This window comes from Camelina sativa, chromosome 15 (assembly GCF_030686135.1).
Source record: "Camelina sativa cultivar CO46 ecotype springtype chromosome 15, ASM3068613v1".
Taxonomy (NCBI): Eukaryota; Viridiplantae; Streptophyta; class Magnoliopsida; order Brassicales; family Brassicaceae; genus Camelina; species Camelina sativa.
Window position 1 is genome coordinate 19263011 of NC_141894.1, and position 19350 is coordinate 19282360.

Here is a 19350-nt window from a genome sequence, read left to right on the forward strand (position 1 = left end):
ATAGAGGTTTTACTGTATTTAGGAAAAGAACAAGGAGGAATATCACATTCCTTTTTATTCTACAATTTTTTTACCATTTGAAAGTAATATTGTTTCCTCTACATTCTTCAAAAAATAAGGAACAATAGAATAAAAATGTTACTCTCCAAAACTGATGTGGAACAAATGGAATAAAAAAAAAGAATAAATATAAAAATTCGTTTTTTATTTTAAAATAAACAAAAATGTGTTTATTTATAAGATTTAATTTTGTTATAAAAGAATTTATTGACATAAAAAATATTTTTGATATGAGTTTCATGTTAAACTAATTCTAAGGATCTATTTGAAAACTGTATGAATAGTAAAATAAATTTATGAGACTCATATTTATATCGTAAATAAAAACTAAAAATATTTTAAGTTACTTTTAAAATATTATTGTAGGTTAAAATTAATTATTAATATTTAATATGACATATCTTAATTTACAAATTTTATTTCGAAATCAAAAGTAAAATTCATTATATATACATTAAAAGTAATATTAGTATTATCATTGAAATTTTATTTATTTAATATTTAACATATTTTTAAAAACATTTTTATTGTTTGGTTGTTATTTACTGTTTTGTTCCTTCTCTGCAGATTTTCCTTTCATTCCTCAAAAACTGTTTATTTTGTTGCGCATTGTTCTTTTTATTCCTTTTCTTTTTGTTGTTCTAATGGTTACCAGTAGGGGCTAAAGAGTAACGTAAAAAAATTATAATAGATTTGATTATTATTTTTTGTCATTTATTAAATTTTAAGAATTTTAAAAAATTCATTTTGAATAACATAGATTTTTTAATAATTTTGTTATAAATTAATCTGAATCTTTGGACCATACTCTTTGTAAACATTATCAACGTAAATTAATGACGGAAACAATAACAGTAATGTCCTTTTGGCATTGCTGTATCCAGACACTGGCAACGAGGATATTTTTCTTTTCCGATGGCGTTTTTGCATTTTGAAGAAGAAGCACAGTATCCAGGAAACCATCCAACAATGCTATCTTTATTTTCGCTGATGTCAACTATTTTATAACAAAAAAAATTAGATTGTGAATTGATGATCTAACAAAATATGGGAAAAAATATCTCATAACAACAGTTTTTGCTATAAACTACGATCATTTTTTCATATTATGAGAATATCTCATCAATTGAAAGAAGATGACCATATTACCTTGAGCATGACTCATAACAGAGATCACAAGAACAGAGAAAAACATGAATACAGTAGCAGATTTCATGATTCAAAAGTAAAACTGATGAAATAGTTTCTATTTTCTTGTATATAATTTTTTTCTTGATCTTGAAATGAATATTTATTTTATCAAAATTGATAGTATATATACCCAAACATCAATATATTCAACCTTTTTGAAAATAGGATATCCATATATGAAAATATATTCTACCTAATTTTTTTAATTTATTCAAACTAGATTTGTATATTCTACCTTTAATGAGATTTTTGTAATATTTGACAGAATCTTAACAAAATATAGTATCTAGCTATTCCTATATATCAATTTATATATCTTAGTAACATCTTGTAGCCATTTAAGTCAAGTATTTTAATGGCTCAAATTTGATAGTATATAAACCCCAACACACACACACTTTCTAGGATGTATTTAACAGATCAAATTAAGTTATTTATGATATTAATTATTACATCATCAATATATTCAATATTTTTGAAATAGGATATCCATATATGAAAATATATTCTACCTAATTTCTTAATATATTAAAATTAGATTTGTATATTCTACCTTTAATGAAATTTTTGTAATATTTAACAAAATCTTAACAAAATATTGTATCTAGCTATTCCTATATATCAATAGATATATATCTTAGTAATCTTGTAGCCATTTAAGTCAAATATTTTAATGACTTATTGTAATATTAAAAAACATTTAATACTATTAATATTAATATTAATATTATTAGAGTTTATTAATTCTTATCATCTAAAACTATGTAATTTATCTAATACTTGTAAAGTTTTTGAGAAAATTATTTTAAAAAAAAAATATATAATGCTTCAAAAAAATTAAAGAAATTTAAGATAATTTATTTTCAGAATTTCAAATGCTTCATTTTCAAGTATTTTATAATTATTTTAGTTTTTTCAAGAATATAGGAATTTTTTATTTTGTCTTTTGAATATCTTAAAAATATATAAGGTACTTTACAAATAAATATATTTTGTATTTAGTTGCTTAAGAAAATAAGTTTATGTAATATAACAGAATAAAAATTTATCTGTGAAGTTTTTTGGACTATCAAAAATTTTATATATTATAATTGGTATATATATTTATGAAACTTTTTCTATGTTGAGTTACCATACTAACAAGAAAAATTAGTCCGAGCCTAATACATAGAGAAATGGTATCGCATTGATAGGGTTGGGCTGATAACTTTTATAACCACGAAGTTGTGGCCTAGTGGTTATAGCTTAGTAGAAAAATTGCTATGTGGGCGGCCACGAAGTTGTTATAAAAGTAAGTTGTAATAATTTTATTTTCATATGAGAAAATACTATTTTTCTACCAAGGCAAGTAGCAACGACTAAGCTTGATTATGAGCCATTATTGGATAAGATCTTAAACTGATTAGTGAGTTGGACTAGTCGGTATTTAACTTATGCAGGTCGGTTCAGCTCGTTAAATATCAATCATTGCAAGCATTACTGATTTTTGATGCAAGTCGGTTCAGCTTGTTAAATATCAGTCATTACCACTGAAGAAGTGTTCTAAGGAAATATAAAATATTTGCTCAGCTTTCCTTTGGAGTGGTTCTTCAAATATATATGATAAGGCTAAGGTAGTTGAGGAGGATGTATGTGTACCCAAGGAAGAGGGTGGCTTGGAATTCAGTGACTTCATGAGGTTTTTTGGGGTTTTGGTTGAAATTTGATATGCAAAATACTTTTTTGACTATGGGTTTTTGTGGATGGCTTGGGTTCGTCAGTATGTGATACAAATAAGCAATGCTAAGGAGTCTATTTTGGACTTTTAGAATTGGCAGAAAATTCTGAAGTTGAGACCATTAGTAGCTGAATTTATACTTTGTGAGATCGGTAATGGTCGTAACACATTTTTCTATTATGAAAATAATAAAGAAATTCACCATTTTAAATATTCAGTATGGATCTCAAAAGAACAAAAAAATAAAATTACAAGTAAGAAGGAAGGTTGTATTTTCTTTGAAGCTTCTGCATATTTATGTGAGTGTTTTTTTCATTTTGATATCCATGACATCTTCAGAGAATTCAACACAATGTTCCAATGGGAGATGACGAGGACGGTGAATGGGTTAGTTGATTTGTGTCTAAATTGTTGAAAAATGCATAACCTTGATTCTTGAAGAAACGATACATGTTTAACAAGATAAAGAGGAAACTCTCTATCATGCACTATTATCGAGGCTTCAAATCCGTCAATCTCCTCCAACGCCGGTGAAGCTTTTGCTCACCGGCATCGGGATCCAGTCCATCTATTCTCCTCCTTGGTAAAGCTTCTTTTGTTTCTTCTGTTGTTTATTTACCCTTTTCCACGTTTCTTTTTTGGTTACGAACCCCCCCCCCCCCCTCCACAACCTTCAGATTCCGGTGAGATATCCATAGACAGAGCTAAAAGACGCTTGTGGTTTCCGGTGAACCCCCTCCTCTTTCCTCTGAACACTTGATGTGATTCTCCCAAGGAATCGACACTCTAAGGTAGGTAGACTGATAATCCTAGAATTTTGATGGCTCGCGAAGCTGGATGATAAGGCGTGAGATAAACTCGAAAATCCTTATGCCCCAAACTCTCTTAAAACAAACCAAACAAAGTAAGGCGGTAGAACTTTAGATAGAAGCTTCACGGAGACAGATGACAAGGCATGAGACGAATCCTGAAAATCCTTGTGCCCTAGACTCTCTTATAACGACTCTTCAATCCTCAGCTAATGAATGGCAACGTCAAGCGCGGCGAAATCACTTGATATACCGAAAACTCTTTGATGTAATCCACCAAGTAGAAAGAACAAGTTCCAAAGGATCAAAGGAGTTTACCACTCTCAATAAAAGATAAAAGATTTCTTGATTGCTTGATTTCTCAAATGAGATTACATGTGTTTATAAAGAGATAGAAAACTTGGTCACAAAGCCAGGTATTTCTTGAAACTAAAAAGACATTAAACATAGTAAGTTGAATGAAGATTCAACTCTTGGTCCATGTATCCCTTCCTCCAAAGTGGTTTTTGGTGCATGTATCTCTATTTTCGTCACTCCTCTTTGACCACAAAATAAAGTGATTATTTGACCTTTCTTGGGCTTGTATTAGGCTCAAAGTGGACTGGACTTGATAGACATCATCCCCAATATAATTTCCCATGCTCTCTTTGGCCATAAGCTCTTGAATTGACCCATTAACAGTTTCCTTGATGTTTTCTCTCTTTGACTCTTTGATCCAACTTGCTGTAAGTTGATAAACAACATGGGCTATATGATTTCTTCACATTGTTCTTAGTAGAAACAACTCCAGGTTTCCATAAATAATTCTAGAAGCACCTAAACCAATTGGACCTAAAGCTGTTCAGGTGAAGAACTAGCTTGACCTCCTTTGGCAAATGAAGTGTATCCTTGTATTCCGTGGGCCAAATCTTCTGTTTCTTATCTTGTTGGAAACATAAGAGATCCATTAACGTTCTCCAAGTGGTTTCATGTCGAAATTGTTTCTGACTTGGGATATGTAACACGATCTTTTGCTTAGACGTGAAGCTGGGACTGAGATAGATCCACTGACTTGAAATATTCATATCTTTCACATATGAACTGATATTAATGTGATTCCAACTCTCCATGGTTCCGGAATGGATCAAGATTCCAGAACAGTTTGGTTCATAGCTTGAATCCTTCTGACTTGGTCGGAATCCTCCGTTGAATGCTCGTAGGTCCAAATCGCGTAGCCATGAGTTCACCTGATTTGTAAATAGGCGTAACTCCTTCATCCGAACTCTGATTGGACTGATTCCACTTCGAGATAAACTCTAAATGAGGTAAGAATGTATCCCAAATAATCGTTTGGCTGGAAGAATTGATCTTCGACTTCGTTTGTGTTGAACAAGACTCAAGAGTCGTCTTGGATGGTTTCATGATCATATCAACGCTTCAGCCGGTGTACCGGATCTACAATCAAACGACATGCGTACCATCAGATCTGGATGTCTATTCAACCCTGAGAAAGCTTCCCCTGAGGCACCGAGTTTAGCAGGTGAGTCCTCCTTTGGACCAGCCTCTACATCTCACTCGGTGGAGACGTCGACGACACACAACGCGTCCTTTTTGAGGTTGAAATCTCATCCTTCTAAACACGAATTGTCTTTGTGGATCCCTTTCCCAACCTCTCCTATTTCATCTGGCTTGGTTTTGCTGAAACCTTGCTTATCAGAGATGTGTATTACCTTGAATATCTATTCACCTTCTCCGAACAGTCGCCGCCGCCGTGCGTTCACTACAACTAGGTCAACCAACAAGAACAATGGGATTCTTTTGGTGGGCCTTATCTTTTTTTGTCGGCTCGTTAACAATTCGAGAAGTGAAGGTCTCAGGGATTAAGTCCATGTTTCAATTGTCTGAATATCCACTAAGGCTTTTTACATCGCTCTTCCGTTTTGATTGTAAGGGGATAAGACACCTTCTACATCTCATCTCGTTATATCTGATTGAGGTTCGTGAATGCTATCCCCAATCCATGATCCAAATCAATCCCTTGATGATCACTCTCCACCCACGCTCTAGGCTCTCGAGAACTTTGCTTTTGGTCTCTAATTACTTATGCGGAGTGAGGAAGAATGGCATTATGACCATGCCTCCACGGAGCGCTGGTTACCGAAACTTTCTCACTCCTATGCCTCCATACCCCGTGACCACTGCTTTTAATCATGTTCAATATATCTTTCCCCGGGAAAAAGTTCATACAATGGTGGCTTAAATCCTAATGCTATTTCAACCCAGGTACGTTGTTTTATCTATTGTATTGACGTCAATACTTAGCCAATGGTGTGATCAAGATTACGCTCTCTATGGTTTGCATCTGAGAAGTAATTCATCATTTTTGCTTTGGCGTCATTCGCTCCTCCTGAGAATCCTGGTAATAGTAACCCTTTTGGACCTTACCTTTGAACCCTATTGCTTGAGTATCTATGGTGTTTTGATCCAGAACTCAAGTTGTTCGAGCGTTGTTTTCGGTTTTGATTTATCCAAGACCATTACACACCCTATGGCAACTCCACTAGACATCCTCAAGCGACAGAGTATTCCAAACCTTGCTTGAAATTATGTCAAGCTTCTACTCCATGAAGACCTTCTCAAACCGGTGAGAAGCTCAGCCTTGACCCTTTCTCTAATGCCAATACGTCTTATGACAATGGCTATCTCTCATCCATCGACTTGGTCATGGAAGAGTTTGTCGACAATCTTGATCTCACATGTACCAAGATCCTTCCAAGATTCTGGCTCAAAACTCCCAAGAACCTATTGCCGACTATCTTTATCTCTGTTTTGTTTCATTGTTGTTGTGGCATTAGGGAGTGCCCTTGTTTCTTGTTTTATTAAATTTGCTTGTATGAACCTTCTCTTTTGAGTAATGAATACAAGTGGTTTGACAAAAAAAAAAAAAAAAAAAAACGAGAGAAGGATTTGAAGAAGAAAAAAGAAAAGAAAAAGAAGGAAGAGATCTGGTCCGTTGGATCTAATTAATCAATGGTGGATGATAAACAAAAGTGCAATCCTTGTCTTTATGTATTAGCCAATCAGAAGTTTTCTTCTTTTAAAATAAATAAATCCATATATTCTTTTATAAATATTAATTATTATTAGTTTATTTGTTTTTTTAACTAAGAAAGAATATAAATTCAAGAATTATTATAAATAAGCTTATAATAATAATTATATTTATTTTAGAGATTAATGTATATTTTAAAATAATTGGATTTAGGCTTTCAATGATTATATATTTTTTTAAAGATTGAAGTGTTGGGTTCTATATATATTAATAAATAAATTGTTGGATTTAGAAATTTAAAATTATGCTTGATGAATTTACTTATGTATAAATTTTGAAGGATATGATAAAATGACTGGATTCAATAAATTTTGTATGTAAATAGTTTTACGAAAACTATATGGATTTAGTTTTAACAAAGGAATTTAGTAGTAAAGTAGTCGCAAAATAGTCGTAAGTAAGTAGCAAAGTAGTCACAAATGTAATAGTAGCAAAAACATCGTAAAATAAGTAGCAAAGTAGTCCCAAAGTTAGTAGTAAAATAGTCGCAAAATAAGTAGCAAAATTAATTAGTAACAAAATAGTCACAAAATGTAACTCTTTTGTGACATACTTTTATGAGTCAGAACTTATATTTCAAAATGGGAAAAAGCCAAAAAAACCGCCATCTATTTTTTATTTGGACGTTTAATACCTCGTCTTTTTATGTTGGAATAACAATACCTCGTTTATTTTATTTTGTTATAAAAAATATTTTGTTTATATACATGTTGGTAAATTCATACCAACGAGTTAACGGTCGACGTTAGATAATTACATAACTGTGACACCCCGGTTTCAGTAACTTGCGCAGAGGTTTAAAAAAATTGATTTGACCATCTATGTCACCAAAGTGCACTTATCTTTTCGGTCAAAGGCCCTGAGAGAACTCCATAGCTAAGCGTGCTTATGCTGGAGTAGTCTTAGGATGGGTGACTTTCCGGTAAGTGACCGTCGAACTGTTGAGTTAGGAAAAAACACATGAAAAGATCATGTGGTGACTTGTAGGGATGGTAGCAAGTCTTTAAAGCCACCCGGAAGTAGCAAACCGGTCGTCGGTTATGGATGTGCTCACGGGCCTAGTGACAGGACGTGAGGCCCATTAAGGAAAATGGGCCCAGAGACTGGGAGTGGACATGGTGCCCACTGAGAGGTGGCGGTCCGGGCGTTACAAGTGGTATTAGAGCCGAATCCAGACGAGTGTGGAGTTGAGTGGACTCACACTGTCAGGGGGTGACGGTCTTGGTGTGCAACAAGGACGTTGCAATCTGTTAGTGAGGGTGAATTGTGACACCCTGGTTTCAGTGACTTGCAGAGAGGTTTAAAAGAATTAATTTGGCCACCTATGTCACCAAAGTGCACTTATCTTTTCGGTCAAGGCTCCTGAGAGAACTCCACAGTTAAACGTGTTTATGATAAAGTAGTCTTAGGATGGGTGACCTTCCGGGAAGTGACCGTCGGAACACTGCGAGTGAGGACAAAACACAGGAAAATATCATGTGGTGATTTGTAGGGACGGTAAAAAGTCTTTAAAGTTACCCGAACGTAGCAAACAGGCCGTCGGTTATAGATGGGCTCACAGTCCTAGTGACATGACGTGAGCCCCATTAATGAAAATGGGCACATAGACTGGAAGTGTACATATGGCCCACTGAGAGGTGGCAGTCCGGGCGTTACAATAAGAGTGTGAAATTTTAACCTCGGGTGTTTTAATCTATATATGCTATCAGTTTCGATTAATAGCCAATGTATTGTTGTGGTCTGATGGTTAAACGTGAGTTTTGATAATTTGGGTTTGCTGGTTCGATTCCACCTATCAACATTTTTTTTCCTTAATCTCTTCTTTTTCGATTATTTTTTTTAATCTTCTTCTTCAATTCGTTTTTGTTATTGTTGCTCTTGTTGCTATTGAATGTAACTGGCAAGGAATAGTGTTTGTGGGTTCGATTCAGATTGTTCTTATGAATTGACTTTGCCGGAGAAAATAGTGCAGGAGCTTTGCCAATAGGAGATCAATGGCGAAAGAGTCAGATCTCTTAACAGAATGTATGAAGTGTAAGTTCGCCGGAAAATACTAACAAGCATATATGTAATTCAATTGAAGAAGAAGAAGAAGATCATTAAAAAAAGAGCATGCTGCTTCTGGGAGCCGAACCCACAAACCCTCTTTTTCAAAACTCATATTTTACCACTAGACCACAGTAATACCTTGGTTATTAATTGAAAGTGATACCATACATATATTAAAATATCCGAGGTTAAAATTTAACGCTGTTATATAATTCTCTAACGTCGTTGACAATCGTTAACTCGTTCGTATGAATTTACCTCCAACCAAAAAAGACGAGGTATTAAACGTACAAATAAAAAATAGACAGCGGTTTTTTCAACTTTTTCTCTTTTCAAAATTTATTCTTTAAGAGATAAAAATGTTTACGTTAACTATTTACAATCACTCATGTTTGAACTTTAAAGTAAATCTCTATGTTTAAGAAGATAAAACAATGTTTTGATAAATTAGTTTTATACGATACGATACTAACAACTTTTCATTGAAACCACATGTAACACTTGTACATGTAAGGGAAAATACAAATATTTCGTTTAAAACATTGAAAAGCAAGAGTTTTGTGTATATATTAGTTCAAACCAGTGTAGAAACATGTACCTTAACATATTAAGAATTTGCTATTTAAAATTTTTAGGAGTTGGTAAAAAGTAGCAAAATATGAGTCACTAACGAGTCTCAATTGTGACTTTTGCGACTAAAACGCTATGGTAAATTTTTATTCTTTCAAAATCACAAATATGGGACTATTTCAAGTCTATTTTATTTTGTAGTAAAGTACCAACATTTTAGCCACTTAATCCCAATGTAGTCGCATAATAGTTGCAAAGTAGTTACAATAGCGTCTCAAAGTTTAGTGACAAAAAAAGAGGAAAAAGCTAAAAAATACATCATCTACTTTTATTTGGAAGTTTAATACCTGGTTTTTTATGTTGGAAAAACAATACTTCATCTAAATAATGTTAGTTTAAAAATACTTCGTTTTTAAAATTGTTGGTAAATTCATACACGTGACTTAATATCCGTTGACGGACGTAGATAACAATGCTAAATTATATATAGACGTGTTAAATATTGTAATGCCCGTGTCCCAAAAATTATAAATATTGGATTTTTATATCGGGAATTGAAGTGGATTTGGTTTAATCACTGTTGGCTTATTAACTTGATCGATTTATTGATTAACCAAAAGGATGGTTTAATTAATTATTGGTTTAGCTATTTTCTGGTTTAATTTAATTAAACCAAAAAGGCCCTAATAGAGACAACTCTTGTTTATTTGGTGTAAAGGAGAAAGAGAAGGAGAATAAGATTTTTTCCTTAGAGTAAAGAGAGAAACAGAACTGTCAGGGTTTGGGAGAAGGAGAATCCGACTGCTCAAATCGTTTCGAAAGGTATTGATTTTTGGTAGAGTTGTAGCTAAGAGTTTTTCGTACACTCTGTGTTTTATAGAAGTGAATTTGAGTTAATATTCTAGGATATATCGGCAGTTTCGTGGGGCGTTTCATCTTAGTCGCGGATTGAGACAGCGGGTGTTTCTGGATCGATTGCGGTTTCACCTGAGATCGTGATCTCGTCTGGTTTCTGATCGGCACAAGATTTTGTGGGAAGCTTCTTGACGTCTCGGGCTAGCATTTCACCGGAAGGATTTTATAGTTAACGGTTTGTTTTTATTTTACGGTTTCAGCTTTGAGACTGTTCTTTTATGATGTTTCTGTCCAGTTTTGCTATAAAGTCGTTTTGGGTTATGTGGTTGGTTGTAGGGCGTTTCTGGGCTGCTGCAAATGTTAGAAGAGTCTCAATAGAAGAGTCTCAACTGGTTGTATTTGTTGTTATAATCAGTTTGACAAGGTGAGTACGTGACCATGAGCTCATCTGAGCGATTGGGTTGTCTTAATTATTTTGTGTGATGATGTGTAGGTGTGATGAATGTGTTATTGGATGTTCTGTTGAATGGCTGGTTTGTTATGTTTTCTTTGTGGTTGTACTCTTGATTTGCTTGTGTGTATAGCTCGTAGAGGGGAGGATCGTCTCACTGGGTATTTCTGGTAATACTCACACATCTCATTGTGTTTGTGGTGCAGGTAATGTGTGGCGTGGAATCATGACACTGAGGAGGAGGATGATCTAGGGTCTCAGTTCTTGTGTTGTGTTATTTTTTGTTGGACCCTTGAATATAGTCATGCTAGGTTGTGGTTAGAATGATTTGGATTGTTATTGTATTGATAATATGTTGGCTTGTATTGTTAGTATGTTTCTGCTGTGCATATTGGTTGTTGTTGGTTTAATGATGAATAGTGGTTTGGTTGGTTTAATTAAGTAGTATGGAATTCTTAATTATATATTGTTATTAAATAAATAAAAAACCGGTCGGGTCGTTTCAAATATATATATGTACAACTGGTAACGAAACAATATTGTTAGATTCTCATGGCCTGGTGGTATCAGAAAAATGATTTTTCCTTTCGAACCCAGGTTCGAATCTCTGTCTAAGCTCTTTTTCCTTTTTATTTGATAAATGGAAAACTCGTAAATACATCAACTTCTTCATTCCTCCTATTGCAGTAACAGCGCGGCCGGCGGTGATGTGCAACCGTCGGTTAAACCACCAAATAGATATGATTGATGTAGATGCTTTCCCTTTTCTCGTCTTTAAGTTCTAGAGGGATTCGAACCCATGTTTCTGTGGGAAAGGAAACTCTTAGATACCGCCAGACTACGAGAATCCAATAGTTATGCTCCGTTTACAAGTATATATATATATATATATATATATATATATATTTAACACGTGTATTTATAATTTAACACCGTCAACTACATCTATAACGTTCGTCAACGGATGTTAAGTCACGTGTATGAATTTACCAACAATTTTAAAGATGAAGTATTTTTAAACCAACATTATTTAGATGAAGTATTTTTCTTCCAACCAGAAACCAATAAATTATAGAAATCCTATGCAATAATAAATATATTTTCAAATTCATAATTTGCAATATTAATGGTATTAATGATTATATAAAACATTTCAAACATAAAATTGTAGTTTAGGGCCTGACTGGTTCAAACGCAGCGTTTGCGATTGCGATTGCGGGAGATTGAGGAAGCGGGTGGTTGCGGTTTCGAGCGCTATTAAGCGTTTTGAATGACTGGTTTAGCGTTTTAAAATGGGTGCGTTTGCGGGAGTTTTACGACTGGTTGACCAGTGGGTACAATAGCGGTTAAAACATAATAAATGTAATATATAATTATATAAATATTTTAAGACACCAAAAAATTTATTAAACTTGATTTATAATTATCATTCATATTAAATATACTAAAATAATTATTCAAAAAACAAATAAATTTCATATTGAAGCGAAAGTTGAGAAAAGTCATTAGTGATTTGTTTTATTATTTTCACAAATAATTTTATTTTCTTAAATTTCTGATGAAATGTTATATTTATTTAGATTTTTTTGAACTTATCTTCGATGTGCCATGAAATTTACACCAAGTTTTCTAGATTATTGTTAATTGAACTCTTATTTTCTTGTATAATTATTTATATTCTAATCTCCTCAATCGTATTCGTACTTCATTTTCTCCCATCTTTAATGGATAAAATGGTTAGATAAAAGATATATGAAAAAATATTTTAGTATCATTGATTTGTTTTAAGTTAAAAAAATATATATATACTACCGCAACCGTCCACAACCGCAAATGCTTGCGGGAAACAGCTTTTGGAATTCAATGGTTTCAAGCGGTTGAGAGTGATGAGAAGCGATTGGGAGCAGTTTGTGTGATTGGTATTAATCGTTAGCAACCGCTACCACCCGCACTCGCAGCGTTTGCGGGCGGTAGCGGGAGAACCAATCAACATCTTAGTATCACAATTAGGCTAATTATTCCCTATATATTAATAGAGAAGCACACTTTTGAAAAAGCTGATGTGTTGTCATCATAGAGCCCGAGAAACATTTAACTATTTAGTCTCATTTATATTTATGATTTACAACTATATACCGTTGTGTTTTTGAAAGAAAAAAATCAAATGTGTTATTCTTAAAAATTTTATCTCATAGTTTTCTTAATCATATATATAAAAGTAAGGTTTTGGTCTCTCCTTATTGGTTGTTTTTCATTTAATATTTTCTATTTTTTTATTTGCTTTCTAATTTTTTAATTTCTTTAAATAATATTTAAGACCCAATTAACACAATACATTTAATTCATACATTAAAATAAAATTATAACTGAAAATAAAATAAATTATGCATTAATCATATTCCACCTGTAACACCCGCAAACCAATTTTTGGTATTTTGGTAAGGGTGTCGATCGACACCCTCTAGTGAGGCATCGATCGACACCAGTTGTGGCCGGTTTGGTCGGTTCAATTTTAATTGTCCGGTTTGGGGAGTTGGTTTAAGGAAAACCCTAGCTCGGGTTTTTAAGAGGGGAGCTCGAGTTTTTCTCCTCTCTTGGCCGTTTTTGTCAAAAACAGAGAGAAAAGAAGTGTTCTTGAGATTGTGAGTGAGATTGTGAGATTTCTTGGCTGTTCTTGAGAGATTGGAGGCTGGGAAGGTGCTAGAAGCTTGCTAGGAGTGAGGGATTCGTCCTTATTGGTCAGAAACTTCCTGCAAAGAGGTGAGTGCATGACCATGGCTTATCTAAGCTAAGATCTCTAGATTCTATGTGATTTGGTGCTTATGTGGTTGTTTCTTTGAGTTCTCTATGTTATTTCGTTGCTGTCTGGGCTGGGTTTGGCTTCTGGGAGTGCAAGGAGCGGATTGGAGAAGCTTGGAGGCGAGATCTGGAGTTTCTGATCGAGGGGAAATCGCTGCTTGGCATCGGTGTCGGTCGACACCAGTTGGGGTGTCGGTCGACACCAACGCGAGGACGGCTCGGGGCTTTAGCGAGTGTCGAACGATGCCATGTGGAGGTGTCGGTCGATGCAAACTAGGGTTTCCGGGAGTGTCGGGCAGGGTGTCGGTCGACACCAGTTTGGTGTCGGTCGACACCAGATGTTCAGTATCGATCGACACCATCTGGTGTCGGTCGACACCCCTTGTTCAGTTACAATGGACGTCGCATGCTTTGTATATTGCCTGGTTTGTTTTATTGGTTGTTGTTTGTGGCATGTAGAGATCTTATTGCTGGTGTGTATAGCCCAGTAGATGGGAGGATTGCCTCACTGAGTGTTTATCAAATACTCATGCATCTCAATTTGTGTTTGTGGTGCAGGTAAAGGCAAAGTGTGATCGTGGAATCAAGGCAATGAAGAGGAGGATGTTCTAGGGACTCGATTGGATGTTGTCTGGCATTGCTAGGTTGCTAGAGTTGGGTCATTAGAAACATTGCTAGGTTGCTGGTTCCTTGTTTCTTGTTGTTTGGATTGATTATTGTTGATGATTATGGTTATTGGTTTTTATTGGAGTACTATTGGATATTATGCTGGTATTGTTATTTCCGCTGATGTTTGTGATTGTGGTTAGGTGGCTAGTGGGTATGGGACCACTAGTTGTAGTTCTATTTGTTATATTATTATTCAAAAAAAAAAAAAAAAAAAAAAAGGTCGGTCGTTTCATTTTGGTATCAGAGCCCTTACGGTTCTAGGTTTGGGTTCGCTAGGTTTCTGTTGTAATGTTTGCGATTGCATGTCTTGATTGATTATGTGAGTTAGTCAATTATGTGTGGCATGGAGTCCTAGAACATCCTCTTCGAGCCTTCAATGAGATTCCACGGTGAGTTATTGTTATGTTTCTTTGTGTGGTATTGTTTTGTTTTATGCTTGTTAGCCTCTGTTCTTGGAAGATCAGTGGTTAAGGTGTTTGAGTTGTTGGTCGTGGCCGGGGACGTGATCGTGGTCATGGTAGGGTGAGTCCCGAGGCCAGTGAGTGTGTGGTCCAGAGTTCCACGGGGAGGTACGTCAGAGGGTCGCAAGCGTATCAAGAAGGACCAGAGTGTTAGCCGGTGAGTGTGCCGGGGGTGCTGGGAACCCAGTTTTGGGGTTGCAGCGGGTGGAGCCCAAGGTCGAGATGATTGCTTGGCGGATCTGTTGGCGTGCGGTGGGAGCGGTTACCGAGAGGGGTACCAGTGTAGGCTCTAGTTATGCCGCATGTGGCAGGGTGCAGTCGAGGGCTGCGGATGTTGAGGACTTTCCACCTTACGTTAAGAGGATGGAGCGGTTGTAGATGACCGGTATGAGATTATTCTCAAGAGGTATCGGGCCTAGAGAGGCGGATATGTGGACATATGCAGTTGGAGCAGATATTTCTCTGCTTGGTGGTTAATCCAGTTGGATATTAAAAATTTAGTGGGCAGGTGTAATATTGCAATGTTATACTCGGACCACAGGAGGTACTTGTGTCGAGAGATGTTTATAGTCGTTAAGGATTGTTGCTCCTGAGGGGATGGTGATTCCCCTGAATACTGATAGCTCGAGGGGTTGAGGGCTCCGAGAGTGGCAGAGGGGATGTTGTTCTCCTGAGGGGATGAGTAGTTCCCCTGATATCGAGATCTTGAGGATTGTGGTCCAAGAGTGAGACGGTATAACTCGAAGACGCTGGTCTGAGAGTGAGATCGGTATAACTCGAAGGTTGCGACCTAAGAGTGGAAGAGTTGGGAGCAAGCAATGTATAGAACGTGAGTGTAAACATAACGACAGAATGTAGGCCTCGAGAGTGATGGTGGTTTAATCTTGGATTTTAGGATTATGTTGGCCAGTGGGACAGGGTTTTATGACCAGAGCGGTTATAAATGTTTGGCTGTGCGCCAGGATTGTGAGGCCGGTGGTGCTGGAGTCCCGAGAAGGGGAGTTACAGCAGGTTTGAGCCGGGAAAGGCATGTTTGCCAGATACATAAGTTCACGAGAAGCCTTCATGGAAGGATAAACTAATCGTTGCGACGATACTGGATGAAGTTCATTGGAGATGGACAGGGTTGCTAGATTCAAGGTTTTGGTAATCTTGTTGGAGGGAATAAGTCAAGTGGTTTGAGTAAGCGGCCTGCAAAGCATTTGAAGCGGTGAATCAGAATATGCGAACGTATGGTACTTGTTTGTTTTATTACGTTCGTATTGATGATTTGCTGTGGAGAATTGCCAAGCGGAAAGCTATCTTTGGAATAAGCTAACTTGTGGAAGTTTCCCTAACTAGCAAGTAACTAGGATGTCGGCATACTTGAGTATTTGTTTGGTTGAGCTGAGTAAGTAACTAGAGGATTTATGGAGCAAGGGATTCATACGCTCTAGTGTATCACCGTGGAGAGCACCGATGTTGTTTGTTAAAAAGAAGGACGGAAGTCTCCGCTTGTGTATAGATTAATGGGGTTTGAACCGTTATTGTGAAGAACAAGTACCCTCTTCCCAGGATTGATGAGTTGTTGGATTAGTTGAGGGGTGGTACTTGGTTCTCTAAGGTATATCTGGCGTCGGGTTATCATCAGATACTGATAGATGAGGCAGATGTGAGGAAGACGACTTTCAGGATGAGGTATGGGCATTATGAGTTCGTGGAGATGCCTTTTTGGGTTGACTAACGTGCCAACAACGTTTAGATTGATGAACAGTGTATTTCAGGAGTTTCAGGACGTGTCTGTCATCTTTTTCGTTGATGATATCCTGGTATTTTCTAAGAGTCCTGAGGAGCATGCAGTGAATTTGAGGGCAGTTCTGGAGAAGCTGCGGGAGCAGAAGTTGTTTGCTAAGTTGAGCAAGTGTAGTTTTTGGCAGCGTGAGATGGGTTCTCTGGGTCACATTGTTTCTGCAGAGTGAGTTTCTGTAGATCTGGAGAAGATTCAGGCTATCATGGATTGGCCTAGACAACATAATGTCACTAAGATCAGGAGTTTCCTTGGTTTGACAGGTTACTACAGGACCATGAGATGAAGTCTCTGGTAGGAGAGATCAGTGCGTTGAGCTTGTGTGTGGTTTCTCGAGAACCATTGGGTTAGGAGGCGGCTTATGGAGCGGATCTTTTGAGCAGGGTGTGGTTGGCTCAGGAGAAGGATTTGGGGCTAGTGAATGTTTCTAAGGATATTGATTCAGAGTATCAGGTCTCAGCTAATGGTACTATCTTGGTGCACGGTCGTGTGTGTGTGCCCAAGGATGAGGAGTTGAGACAGGAGATTCTGAGAGAGGCTCATGCGAGCAAGTTATCCATTCATCCAGGAGCGACTAAGATGTACCGTGACCTCAAGAGGTACTATCATCGGGTCGGAATGAAGAAGGATGTGGCTAGTTGGGTTTCGAGGTGTGATGTGTGTCAGCTAGTGAAGGCTGAGCATCAGGTTCCTGGCGGGTTACTGAAGAGTTTACCCATTCCTGAGTGGAAGTGGGATATGATCACCATGGGTTTCGTGGTAGGACTGCCAGTGTCACGGACCTTTGATGCTATTTGGGTCATTGTGGACCGGTTGACTAAGTCTGCACATTTTCTGGCCATTAAGAAGACCGATGGAGCAGCGGTCTTGGCTAAGTATGTGAGAGAGATAGTCAGGTTGCATGGAGTGCCAGCGAGCATTGTGTCTGATAGGGATTCCAAGTTCACTTCGGTGTTCTGGAAGGCGTTTCAGGCAGAGATGGGCACTAAGGTGCATATGAGTACAGCTTATCATCCCCAGACTGATGGACAGTCAGAGAGGACGATCCAGACGCTGGAGGATTTGCTGAGGATGTGTGTGTTGGATTGGGGTGGCCATTGGGCAGATCACCTGAACCTGGTAGAGTTTGCTTACAACAACAGCTATCAGGCGAGTATTAAGATGGCTCCTTATGAGGCTTTGTATGGGAGGCCATGTCGTACACCATTATGCTGGACTCAGGTGGGGGAGAGGAGCATGTTTGGTTCTAGTTTTGTTCAGGAGACCTCAGAGAAGATTCGGGTTCTCAAGCTGAACATGAAGGAGGCTCAGGATAGGCAGAGGAGTTATGCCGATAAGAGGAGGAGAGATCTTGAGTTTCAGGTAGGAGACAGAGTGTACCTCAAGATGGCCATGTTGCGGGGTCCGAACAGGTCATTGTCAGAGACTAAGTTGAGTCCGAGGTATATGGGTCCATTCAGAGTGATTGAGCGGGTTGGACCAGTGGCATATAGATTGGAGTTACCTGAGGTGATGCGTGCATTCCATAAGGTTTTCCATGTGTCTATGTTGCGGAAGTGTCTCCGTGAGGGAGAGGAGGTGTTGGCTAAGATTCCTGAGGATCTTCAGCCTAACATGACTTTGGAGGCGAGACCAGTGAGGGTTCTCGAGAGGAGGATCAAGGAACTTCGGAAGAAGAAGATTCCTTTGATGAGAGTCCTGTGGGACTGTGATGGTGTTGAGGAGCAGACTTGGGAGCCTGAGGCAAGGATGAAGGCAAGGTTCAAGAAGTGGTATGAGAAGCAAGCCGCGACTTGAGCTTGTTTAGCCTGGTCCCATCTGTAATCCGTGGCTGGAGCGGGAATGGAGTATTCCAGCCCATCTCTCTTGTTACTCGGTCGCTTGGGGTGGTTGGTTGTGCGACTCAGTAACAAGATGAGGTGGTGCTTGGGGTACAAAGTTTCCGTGAGGCGGGGTTGTGAAGAGAAGTTTCCAAAAGTGGAAAGTTTCCAAAAATGGAAAGTGCTAAATATGGAAAGTTTTACGGAAGTTAGAATTTGTCCATTTTAGCGGTGGGAAGCCTCGGAGGGGCTTTGTGGCTTTTGTGGCGGACTTTCGAGTCAGGGTGCATGTGTGTGGCGGTCTTTTTAGACAGTGTGTGTGGCCTTAGTGGCGGGCTTTTAGCCAATTGTGTGGCCTTTGTGGCGGGCTTTTAGCCAATTGTTGGCCTTTGTGGCGGGCTGTTTAGCCAGAGTGTCGTTGTGACGGTCCTTCGGGACAGATGGTCTTTGTGACGGTCCTTCGGGACAGATGGTCTTTGTGACGGTCCTTCGGGACAGATGGTCTTTGTGACGGTCCTTCGGGACAGATGGTCTTTGTGACGGTCCTTCGGGACAGACGGTCTTTGTGACGGTCCTTCGGGACAGATGGTCTTTGTGACGGTCCTTCGGGACGAGTGGCCTTGGTGGCGGTCCTCTTTAGGACATTTGTTTTGGCCTTGGTGGCGGTCCTCGTTAGGACATTTTGATGGCCTTTGTGGCGGCCCTTGTGGCGTGTGTATGATCCTTGTGTGGTCATGAGGTATCCCGGTGAGGGGATATGTGGTTGGTAGGACATTGAGATGTCTCTACGCGAGCCACGGGAAGGAAACCTGGGTAGGGATAGGACTCAGACGTGTTCAGAATCGTTTGCTCGCGACTCTTGGGGGACTTAGGTTCTCCTAGTACTGCTATATTCAGAGACTTTGTGGCTCGGGAGTATGGTTGGTATATCGACTTCGGATGACGATCCGGGGCGCGCTGTAGGGTGGCAACCCGAGAGACGAGTTTGGGCTTTTCCTTATATATTATGGCATGCGGGCTTA

At 37.9% G+C, this 19350-nt stretch overlaps 1 long non-coding RNA gene across 1 annotated transcript; it reads right to left on the reverse strand.

Moving 5' to 3' along the window:
• Positions 1-870: 870 nt before the first annotated feature.
• LOC147926864 (uncharacterized) lies at positions 871-1367 on the reverse strand. The gene is made up of 2 exons (XR_015582683.1): positions 1210-1367; positions 871-1057 (listed from the first exon to the last, which is right to left on the reverse strand). It is a non-coding gene; the product is annotated as an uncharacterized LOC147926864 (long non-coding RNA).
• Between the last annotated feature and the right edge of the window lie 17983 nt (positions 1368-19350).